Source organism: Nicotiana tabacum, chromosome 22 (assembly GCF_000715075.1).
Source record: "Nicotiana tabacum cultivar K326 chromosome 22, ASM71507v2, whole genome shotgun sequence".
Taxonomy (NCBI): domain Eukaryota; kingdom Viridiplantae; phylum Streptophyta; class Magnoliopsida; order Solanales; family Solanaceae; genus Nicotiana; species Nicotiana tabacum.
This window is the reverse complement of record NC_134101.1, coordinates 7,949,728-7,961,529: the sequence shown is the minus strand read 5'-3', so window position 1 is coordinate 7,961,529 and position 11,802 is coordinate 7,949,728.

The window sequence follows — 11,802 nt, the reverse complement described above, 5'->3', positions numbered from 1 at the left end:
AAAAATAAGAATTTGACGAAAGTGCATATCTAATCCAACTTCAAATTTGATACATTATACATTAATCCAGCATTTGATTCAGAAACGACGTTATTAAATTTTTAAGGACAATGATTACACTATCAAAGTCATTAGTGTTAGCGGTCGCAAACACATTTGTAGCGATAGGGGCTGTTCATTGGATCGTTTACCTCCACTGGAACTTGCTCTGCTCTACACTTGTACTTGCATTCTGGTCGCAAACACATTTGTAGCGATAGGGGCTGTTCATTGGATCGTTTACCTCCACTGAAACTTGCTCTGCTCTACACTTGTACTTGCATTCTCTGCATTTGTTGTAGGTGCAGGTTGGTGCTACTGATCCTATCATCAATCTCCTTGAATTCTTATAATTTACCCATCCTTCTCTACCACCCTTTTAATTTTCATAAATATTTCAAAAAGAGAAATTGAAGAAGTCATGATTGGGAGGAAATAAAAGACAAAATGATGAAAAACAAAAATCAACGTGTTTAACCTAAATACAATGACAGGTTAAAAGATATATTTTATACTATCAGGTCATTTAAAATATAATTACAGGTAACTGTTCGTAAATTACTGGTCATTTAAAATATAATTACATTTAAAATAAAATATGTTTGAACAATCATAATATTACCCCATAATTGAGGTATTTATAGTATTCAAGAACAATTAGTACTAGAAATAAAATAGGGGGAAAAATATAAAGTTTGTCATAATTTGAAACAACTATTTTTAAAAATTACGATAAATAACTTAAGACCGGAGGGAGAACAAAAGTACTTAAAATACATGATAGGGGAAAAATTAATGTTAGATGCATGTGTATTTCTACCTTCAATTATAATTCTCCACTGGCTTTTCGATGATGAGAAATTGTCACTTGACTTCTTGACCCTACGGGAACAGAAACTATATTATATGAAAACACGTTTTGAGGAAATAATTCAAATGTTGGAACTTGAAACTCAATAAATGAGATGCAAATATGTGTTAGTTATGGAACCTTGTAAAACTGTATGTATACGGTCGAAATAGATTTCAACCTTCCTACGTTCGATTGAGTTCGAGTGTTAAAAAGCCGGAATGAGGTTTTGGAAGTGAGCTCTGAGGTCGTTACTAACGAACCTCGAGTCCGAAGGTCACTCGAGGAGGCGGCTCGATAATCCTATCGAGCCCGTGACCGAATCGATCCGCAAGGCACTGCTTCGAAGTCGGAAATACGTGACGTCCATCTCGAAGGTCGAACTCGATCCGAGACCGAAGGGCCCGACCCAGTAACGAGTTCGAGCTAGTATAGAGCTCACAGACAAGAGCCGTTGCAACCGCACCAAGAGAGTAAATCTTGGCGGGAATCGAAGAAAAGACAAGTCATCATGGGCCTCCACTATATGTTTTATTATTTTTTATAATAACCCTCTTCTATAAAAGGGGGATCCTTGTAAGCCAAAGAGGCAGGGAGAGAGGAAAAACAGGAGAAAGGAAGATCACTTCTTATATTGATAATTATTCTCTTATGTTTGTTTTACTTATTCATTCTTTTTTGCTTATTATTTTCATTCTCACAGCCAACAATACATATATTTCCATTTTTCTACGCGATTTATATCGAATTGTATCGTATATCCTTAGAACCATACACAAATCTAACGTTATCCGATTTTTTCGGTAAACAGTTTGGCGCCCACCGTGGGGCTAAGGGTAACAGTGATCGTTTGATATAAATCTAAAGTACACGCCAGTTTGCAACTTCAAATCATCAATGGCTTCACCTATCGACCACGAAGCTGGCCTTCAAGATGAAACCAACAACTTAGCGCCCGGGGTCGGAAGGCCACTCGATGATGGCACTGAGGCTCAAATCGAAGCACCCGAAATTTGAGCCGAAGTACCATTCGATGTTAATTCACAAATAGCTTTAGGGGCGAATCAGCGTTCCGAACCTGAAAGAAGCATTCAAGGCGGTACTCGATCGGTAGCTTGAGACACCCATAACGTGGAGGAGATCGGAGTCAGCTTACAGATGATCTTCGAGATGTTACAAGCCCAGAAAATAACGATAGCTCAGTTGCATAGCCAAACTCAGGTACAAGGCAGGCCAGAGCCCAATCCGCTTCGAGAAGTAACCCACAGAACGGAACTAGCCATGGAGAAGTCAATTGAGCAAGAATCGGGGACTACTCCCGAAATTACTAAATTGCTCGAGGAACTCACAAAACGAGTCGAAACCAACGATAAAAAAATAGAGACATATAATTCCAGGGTCGACCAAATCCCGGGAGCTCCACCAATAATTAAAGGTCTAGATTCGAAAAAATTCATTCAAAAGCCTTTTCCCTCGAGTGTAGCCCCAAAACCAATCCCCAAAAAATTCCGTATGCCCGAAATACCCAAATATAACGGAATGACCGACCCCAACGAGCACGTCACTTCTTACACGTGTGCCATCAAGGGCAATGATTTGGAAGATGATGGGATCAAATCTGTATTATTGAAAAAATTCGGTGAAACCCTGTCAAAGGGGGCAATGATATGGTATCATAATTTACCATTTAACTCCATTGATTCTTTTACTATGCTTGCAGATTACTTCATAAAAGCACATGACGGAGCCTTAAAGGTCGAAACCAGAAAGTCGGACCTGTTCAAGGTAATACAAAAGGATAACGAGATGCTAAGGGAGTTCATAGCTCGTTTTCAAACGGAACAAATGGATCTGCCACCAGTCACAGACGATTGGGTTGTTCAAGCTTTCACTCAAGGTCTAAATGAGCGGAGCTCGAGGGCTTCACGGCGGCTGAAGCAAAATCTAATTGAGTACCCAGCTATTACTTGGACCGATGTGCACAATCGATATCAATCCAAAATAAGAGTCGAAGATGACCAGTTGACTTCTAGGTCCATTACGAAAAAGCAAAAGTCGACCAGAGATCGATACCAGCCATATAGCGGAAACAATAATACTGCTGAGTATCCGAGGCCTCTTTAAAATCAACCTCGTACACAGGGGGACTTTATCATTGAATGCATCTGTGATGATTATCAAGTTCGGTGTGAAGGAAGTTACTTCGTTATTTCATGACAAACAGTGTCTCAACGGGAAACGTCGTAAGGGCCAAATGGTCAAAACGAACCATGCTTATACAGTTGGCCCGAGCCTTGACGCAAAACATGAACCCATGTATAATGACTTGCAAAGAAAGCTCTCTTCTTTACCGATATCCTATGTTCAAGATTTATTATGCAAACAGGATCGAGTTCGAATCATTCGCTCGACCGCCAAGCCTACGGGCTACCTTTATTTCGAGTTCGAGCAATCGCTCACTCGACCATTAAGCCTACGGGCTACTTTGACTATTACTCCTGCTGGCTACATTGCATCGAGTTCGAATCATTCGCTCGACTACCAAGCCTATGGGCTACCTTTATTTTGAGTTCAAGCAATAACTCACTCGATCATTAAGCCTACGGGCTATCTTTATTATTATGTCTATGGGCTACATTGCATCGAGTTCAAATCATTCGCTCGACTGCCAAGCCTACGGGCTACCTTTATTTTGAGTTCGAACAATCACTCACTCGACCATTAAGCCTACGGGTTACTTCGACTATTATGCCTACGGGCTACATTGCATCGAGTTCGAATCATTCGCTCGACTGCCAAGCCTACGAGCTACCTTTATTTTGAGTTCGAACAATCACTCACTCGACTATTAAGCCTACGGGCTACTTCGACTATTATGCCTACGGGCTACATTGCATCGAGTTCGAACCATTTGCTGGACTGCAAAACCTACGGGCTACCTTTATTTCGAGTTCGAGCAATCACTCACTCGACCATTAAGCCTACGGGCTACTTTGACTATTATGCCTATGGGCTACATTGCATCGAGTTTGAACCATTCACTCGACTGCCAAGCCTACGGGCTACCTTTATTTTGAGTTCGAACAATCAGTCACTCGACCATTAAGCCTATGGGCTACTTCGACTATTATGCCTACGGGCTACATTGCATCGAGTTCAAACCATTCGCTCGACTGCCAAGCCTACGGGCTACCTTTATTTCGAGTTCGAGTAATCACTCACTCGACCATTAAGCCTACGGGCTACTTCGACTATTATACCTACGGGCTACATCGCATCGAGTTCGAATCATTCGCTCGACTGCCAAGCCTACGGGCTACATTGCATCGAGTTTGAATCATTCGCTCGACTGCCAAGCCTACGGGCTACCTTTATTTCGAGTTCGAACAATCACTCACTCGACCATTAAGCCTACGGGCTACTTCGACTATTATGCCTACGGGCTACATTGCATCGAGTTTGAATCATTCGCTCGACTGCCAAGCCTACGGGCTACCTTTATTTCGAGTTCGAACAATCACTCACTCGACCATTAAGCCTACGGGCTACTTCGACTATTATGCCTACGGGATACATTGCATCAAGTTCGAATCATTCATTTGACTGCCAAGCCTACGGGCTACCTTTATTTCGAGTTCGAGCAATCACTCGCTCGACTATTCCGCCTACGGGCTACATTATTTCGAGCAAAACTACTCATTTCTTCGAGTTAGAACAAACACTTGACTATTTAAGCTGAAGGACGCTCGAGCCCGATAAAGCAAAGGGGACTACCCACGAGCCCCAAAGGCAACTGAGATTTAAATTCAAACTATCTATTTAGTTTGAAAGGCCATTTCTCTTCAAAAAGAAGAAAGATTTGTATTTACAATTTTTTTGTACAGAGGCGGCGAAAACGCCATCAGAAGTTACCCGATTCAAAGCATGTTGGGCCTCGTTGAGAAGATAGGCGGGCCCCGCCACATTCATCACTGATTGATCTTCTCCGGTCACCAAGGACCGAAGGTAACTGATAATTCCCACAGGGGAAGAAAAAATTCGGGTATCCTCGATAAAGTCGGGGACTGTAAAGACACATAAAATGATCGAGCATTACATACGTCATGGTCGGGATCGATAAAAATATTAGTGTATATCTGATCGAGCTGCTGGAAAATCATATCGTTTCTCGCCACATCCTTTTTCGAGAAACGAGGGGACTATCTGTATACGGTCGAAATAGATTTTGGCCTTCCTACGTTCGATCGAGTTCGAGTGTTAAAAAGCCGGAATGAGGTTTTGGGAGTGAGCTCTTAGGTCGGTACTAACGAACTTCGAGCCCGAAGGTCACTCGAGGAGTCGGCTCGATAATCCTATCGAGCCCGTGGCCGAATCGATCCGCAAGGCACTGTTTCGAGGTCGGAAATACGCGACGTCCATCTCGAAGGTCGAACTCGATCCGAGACCAAAGGGCCCGACCCAGTAACGAATTCGAGCTTGTATCGAGCTCACAGACAAGAGCCGTTGCAACCGCACCAAGAGAGAGAATCTTGGCGGGAATCGAAGAAGAAACAAGTCATCATGGGCCTTCCATTATATGTTTTATTATTTTTTATAATAACCCTCTTCTATAGAGGGGGATCCTTGTAAGCCAAAGAGGCATGGAGAGAGGAAAAACACGAGAAAGGCAGATCACTTCTTATATTGATAGTTATCCCCTTATGTTTGTTTTACTTATTCATTCTTTTTTGCTTATTATTTTCATTCTCACAGCCAACAATACATATATTTCCATTTCTCTATGCGATTTATATCGAATTGTATCGCATATCCTTAGAATCATACACAAATCTAACATTATCCAATTTTTTCGATAAACACTGCACCTGAAGAAAGTAAGATAAAGAAGATCAGTATGCAATGGCAACATAGTTTAATGTTGGCCATTCTAGACATAATATGGGAATACGTTTTGTGACGGAAAAAATGGCAATCAAAACTTTTGCAGGGATATGATAGGAAGAAGAGAGCGAGGAATTGAAAAGAATGTGACTGAATATATAAGAGCTAGATATGCTGGCTGAGTTTTAACTTTTATATGCTAGTAAAAACAATTTTTACGCTATTAGATTATTTAAATAATAACTATAGATAACTATGTCGATTAAAAGTGTAACTAGTATCTTAAAACTTATTACGACAAGTTAAAATATATTATTCTAATGAAAGGAAATTCACACTTTACTAATTAGATATACAATAATATGACTATTTATGGTGAAAAATTAGTGGTATATCAAAAGGTAATGTCCATCATTTTGATTTGGAAAAACTTTTCTTTTTGAAAATATTATTTTTATATCTACTTACTATTATTTAGTAAATTATTTTGCATTAAATAGAGTAAAAAAATAATCGTTAACTAGCCGTTTGAGCAATGCCTATATATACAAGATATTTTGGAGACTTGTTGACACCACTTTTTGAATATTCTTTTTCCTTCCATGCACTGAATTTTTTTCTTGAATTTTCTGTTAGTTCTGTTTTCAGTTTAATAACTGGACAAGCGTGTTGAATTTTGGGTTGGAATAAGCCTAATTTTATTCTTTTGTGTGGACAAAATATCCTTAAGGATAATGTCCTCAACACGGCTAAAAGTTTTGATAAAGTCTATTCTCCATGATTCATTTTATTCCAACAGTTTATTCTTGGATTTTAATGGGTTAGATTCTTTTAAAAAAGGACAAACATTTAGTTTTTTTTGGAAGCATACAAGTTTTCACCCACCAGCTTAAAAACTGCATTAAGAGATAGTACCTTCCAACTAGGAAATAACTTAACGTTTTCTAATTAATGAAACAACTAGGAGTACGTAAAAACCAGATTGGAAAGCTCACAGATTTTCTTTGTTGATCTTTTCATAAACTAGTATATAGATACTAACAACTCGTAAAACATTAAAACGAAAAAAGAAGAAAAAAGAGCCGAAATTGATAATTTGCAGTCTCACTAAGATTTAAAAGAAAATTGCAGTAACATGTTAAAATAATAAATTGACATTTCCAGCTAGGATCTTATGTATTTTACATTAGAGACAAAATTAGAGGTGTCAATAGATATTTAAAAACCGACTAAACTGACCGAACCGAACCAAACCAAACCAAGTTTTATGTTCCTTTTAATAAAACCGCAAATTTTTATATAAATCTATCACCGTACCGATAATTAGGGTAGATTTTTTATTTTATGAAAATAAACCGAAAAATATTGAACCGTACCAAATAAATTTACATGGAAAAAATATATTTATATATTAAGTTTAAAAATAATAATGCATTGCCTTTTTCCTTGGGCCTTGGAATTATGAAAACGGTTACAAAGCAACAAGTAATTAAACTTAATACCTAATTCCAAAACCTATTATACTACTTCAAATGAAACTAAACTATTTCCAACATATTCACTAGCAAGACACAAGATATTCTAGCGATTATGAGTAGAAAATTATAATGTATTGAATATGTTTCCTTTCGTTTGATTTAAATTTATATTTTCGAATTTTTAATTTTCCATAGACTTTATTCTTGAGTCACAGCTTGCTTAATATCTTTCCACTCTTGTGATTTATATTTTCTTTGTCTTTGCTTAATTTCTTTTACGCTTGATGGATCTATATTTTGGCCATCTTTCATGTTTTCTTAATTTATCACCCTTTAAATTATAAAAATATCTAGAGAGTTTTGCTAAGTCTTATAAAAGTACGTATGTTATTGTATTTTATTTCTACTAGTGACTTTTAAATGATATTGTTGATTGCGAAAAATCGAAGCAAATTGTACAGAATTTGTGATGACCCAAAATGTCATCTTTAAATTTAATAAGTAATTATGTGTTCTAAGACCTCGAAAAGCACTATTTTTTATTTCTCGACTTGCGTGCGCAGTCCGAAAAATTTTCCGGAAAGTTTTCATGTGAAAAATAGATTAAAATGTGAAATAGAGCTTTAAAACTCAAGTGAGTTGACTTTGGTCAATATTTTTAGCAAACGGACCCGAATTAGTGTTTTGACAGTTCCGATAGCTTCATATCGTGATTTGAGACTTGGGCGTATGCCCAAAATTTAATTTGGAGGTCCCTAGCTCAAGTTATGACCATTTAACGGAACTAGCAATTTAAAGGCTAAAGATTTTCAAGTTTGACCACGGGGTTGACTTTTTGATATCGGAGCCGGAATCCGATTCTGAAAATTTAAACAGCTCTGTTATGTCATTTATGACTTGTGTGCCAAATTTGAAGTCATTCCGGATTCATTTAATATGTTTTGGCACAAGATTTACAAATTAAAAAGTTTAAAACTCAAAGTTTGAATCGGGGTGTGAATTGTAATTCCAGCGTTGTTTGACGTGATACGAGACCCCGATTAAGTCTGTATTATATTATTGGACTTGTTGGTATATTCGTATGGGGTCCCGAGTAGCCCGAGAGTGATACGGATTGAAATCGGATCAAGAACTGGACTTAAGTAAAATCTGTATTTTTGCCTTCTGTTGTAATCGCACCTGCGAATTTTTGACCACAGGTGAGAGCTCGCAAAAGCGATCCTTCCATCGCAGAAGCGCCCGGGCGTGGCTAGGCAAAAGTCCGCAGGTGCGGAAACCTGCATGCACCTGCGCGTCTGCAGAAGCGGAGGTCAGCGCAGGTGCGCATGTTTTCTTCCGCGGGTGCGAGACCTCACCTGGCAGCCCATTTCGCAGATGCGCATGTGCGAGCCCAGGCATCGCAAGTGCGAAAATGCCTGGGCAGTGTATATATCGAAGAATCCGATATTATTTTCGTATTTTGGTCGTTTTGAGCTCGGTTAAGGCGAATGGTTTGGCGATTTTCACGGGAAACATTGGGGTAAGTGTTCCTTATCCTATATTGATTATATTTCATGATTCCATACTCGTTTATATCATGAATCCGTGAATTTATGGAAGAAAAATCAGATTTTTCTAAAATCTTCCAAAAACAAAAAATTTAGATTTGAAGGTCCATTTGACATCGAAATTGAATAATTTTTGTATGGTTGAACTCGTATCGGAACGGGTGTTCGGATTTCGTGAGTTTTTTGGGATTTGAGACGTGGGTCCTACTGTCGAATATTTAAATAAATTTCAAATTTTTATCCGAAAAATTTATAAATTCATATGGAATTAATTCCTATGATTAGTATTGAATATATCGAATTGTTTGTGCATAGATTTGAAGATTTCAGAGACAAATTTAAAAGAAAAAGTTGTGGTTGAGTAATTGATTGGAATTTACAAAGCGAGGTAAGTGTCGTGGTTAACCTTGACTTGAGGGAATAGAACTCTTAAATTATTTGTTATATGAAATGCATGTGAACGACGTATAAGCGAGGTGACGAGTGTCTATACGTCGTCAAATTAATTGTTTGCCTGCTTACTTGAAAAATCATAAATTATTTTAAATCATAAATTAATTATTATAATAATTATTTCTCTCCTATTCTTTGTCAAATATTAATTCATGAATTCCTGCATTAATTGCTACATACTATTTGAATTATGTGTTTGAATTGTTATTTGACATTTAGTATATTAAATATTAAACTGTCTATTTTCTCCCTGATTTTCATAATAATTTGCTATTTGTCATTATTTGTTTCATGATTAAATCATAATTATTGTATGCTTGTTGTCTTATAATTTTATATCAATTGTTGCATTTATTGGGGAAATTTCTTCTATAAAAATTGATTGAAATGGATATATTGGAGGATCGGGTTGTACGCCGCAACAGACTTATTAAAAAGTCCATATTGGAGGATCGGGTTGCACGCCGCAACAAACTTATTAAAAGTCAATATTGGGGGATCGGATTGCACGCCGCAACAGACTTATTAAAAAGTCTATATATACTTAATTGAAATAAATATATGACAGACTTGATTAAAAGAAATATATTGGGAGAGCGGGTTGCACGCTGCAACAGAATTGAATGTGAATATATTGTGAGAGCGGGTTGCACGCTGTAACAAAATTGGGTGAAATAATAATGGATTATGACTGCTGAGTTGGCTTCAATTATTATAAATGAGTTACCTGATTTATTTCTATTATTTGTTGTTGTTATTAATATTGTATACAGGTTAATGTAAATGAACCGCCTTAGCCTCGTTACTACTTCGTCGAGGTTAGGCTCAGCACTTACCAGTACATGGGGTCGGTTGTACTGATACTATACTCTGCACTTCTTGTGCAGATTTCAGAGTTGGTCCCAACGGCGTGCCATAGACTTGCTCGGATTTCAGCTATTCGGAGGAGACTTGAGGTATAACTGCATGGAGTCCGCAGTTCTGAAGTCCCCGTCTATTTTACTTTAGATATGTATTTGTTTCCAGACAACTTTATTTTATTCAGACCTTTATTTGTATTATTCTAAAAGCTCGTGCACTTGTGACACTAATTCTGGGATGGTATTTAGACACCATTATTTTTTTATGGATTATTCACTACAATTCAGACTTTTATTTTCGCAATTATTCTCTATTATTAATAAATTTAAAAATTAATTTAAAAATAGATAATATTATTCTAGCGTTGGCTTGCCTAGCAAGTGAAATGTTAGGCGCCATCATGGTCCGAAGGTGGAAATTTCGGGTCGTGACAGAATTGTTCTAGGGATAAGAGATTGAGAGAGAAGAGAGAAACCTTTTATTGATATTATCGGATCAATCTTTTTTCATCTGTTACAAAGATAGAAATATCTAGAACTATAAAGCAAAAATAAGACTAAAGAAATGTGAGCTTTCAGCAAATGTACAAATAATTATATTGGGTCAATTAATGAAAGTGGGCCTTAATCTGGACTCTTCTCAATAACTCCAACAGATGTATTAAAAAAATACCGAAAAATAATCGAATCGTACCGATACCGAAGAAAAACTGACATAATTGGTACGATTTCTAAAAGTATAATTTTGATTATACATAATAGAATAACCGAAAAATTGATATGGTATAAATTTTATAAAATAACCGGCACCCCTAGACAAAATGTACATTAATTAGGCAACATTAATTATTGTAACAAGTATATTATGTTTAGATGTGCTCTTGAGACTATAAACGACAATAAACAAGTGGACAAATAATATATTAGGCAGCATTAATTATTGAGTCTTATGGGTTCCTACCATAATTTTAAATTAATATGCAATAATAACTGGATTCACAGTTAGATATTTACAAATATTTAGTGAATTTTTTAATATAAATACATAATTTACGCAAGAGTTACTGGTCCCCGAAAATCCGTATTCAATGCTCTAGCTCCGCCCTGACCAACAACAACTAATGTATTATTACGCCTGGACCTTATAGGCATTTGAATTGAACCACCATTTCTTTCTGGTTAGAAGAAGGGATGTTCAATATAAATTAGATATTGTACTTAGCACTTCTAAGTTGCAAAGAGAGATAATATGAAGTGTAAAAGGAAGTCAGAGTAGGACGTAACTAGCTTTAATATGAGAATTTGGTACTTGTATCAGACTATAATTCTTGTATTATTATTATTATTACTACTACTACTCGGCATTCTATTTGTTATTATTTATTGTGTAACATTTTTTTTATACATTCACCGCATAATAATATCTATGTTACTATCACTTATAATTAGTCTATTGAACCAAATTATCCTGAAAAGGGTTTTAGAGTTTAGGAGTCATATAGAGAGAATGGCAGAAATAGGACATTTAGTGTCACTGTTGATTTTTTTATCCCGCCGAAAAAAATCATGAAAAAATACATCTATCAAAATTTTGAGAAGCGCTTATGTCGTGTGATAGAATTTTGACAATGGCCAGAAATTTTCTTGTTGGTGATCACCAGGATTTGCAATAATATGGCAATCATCGATTTTGT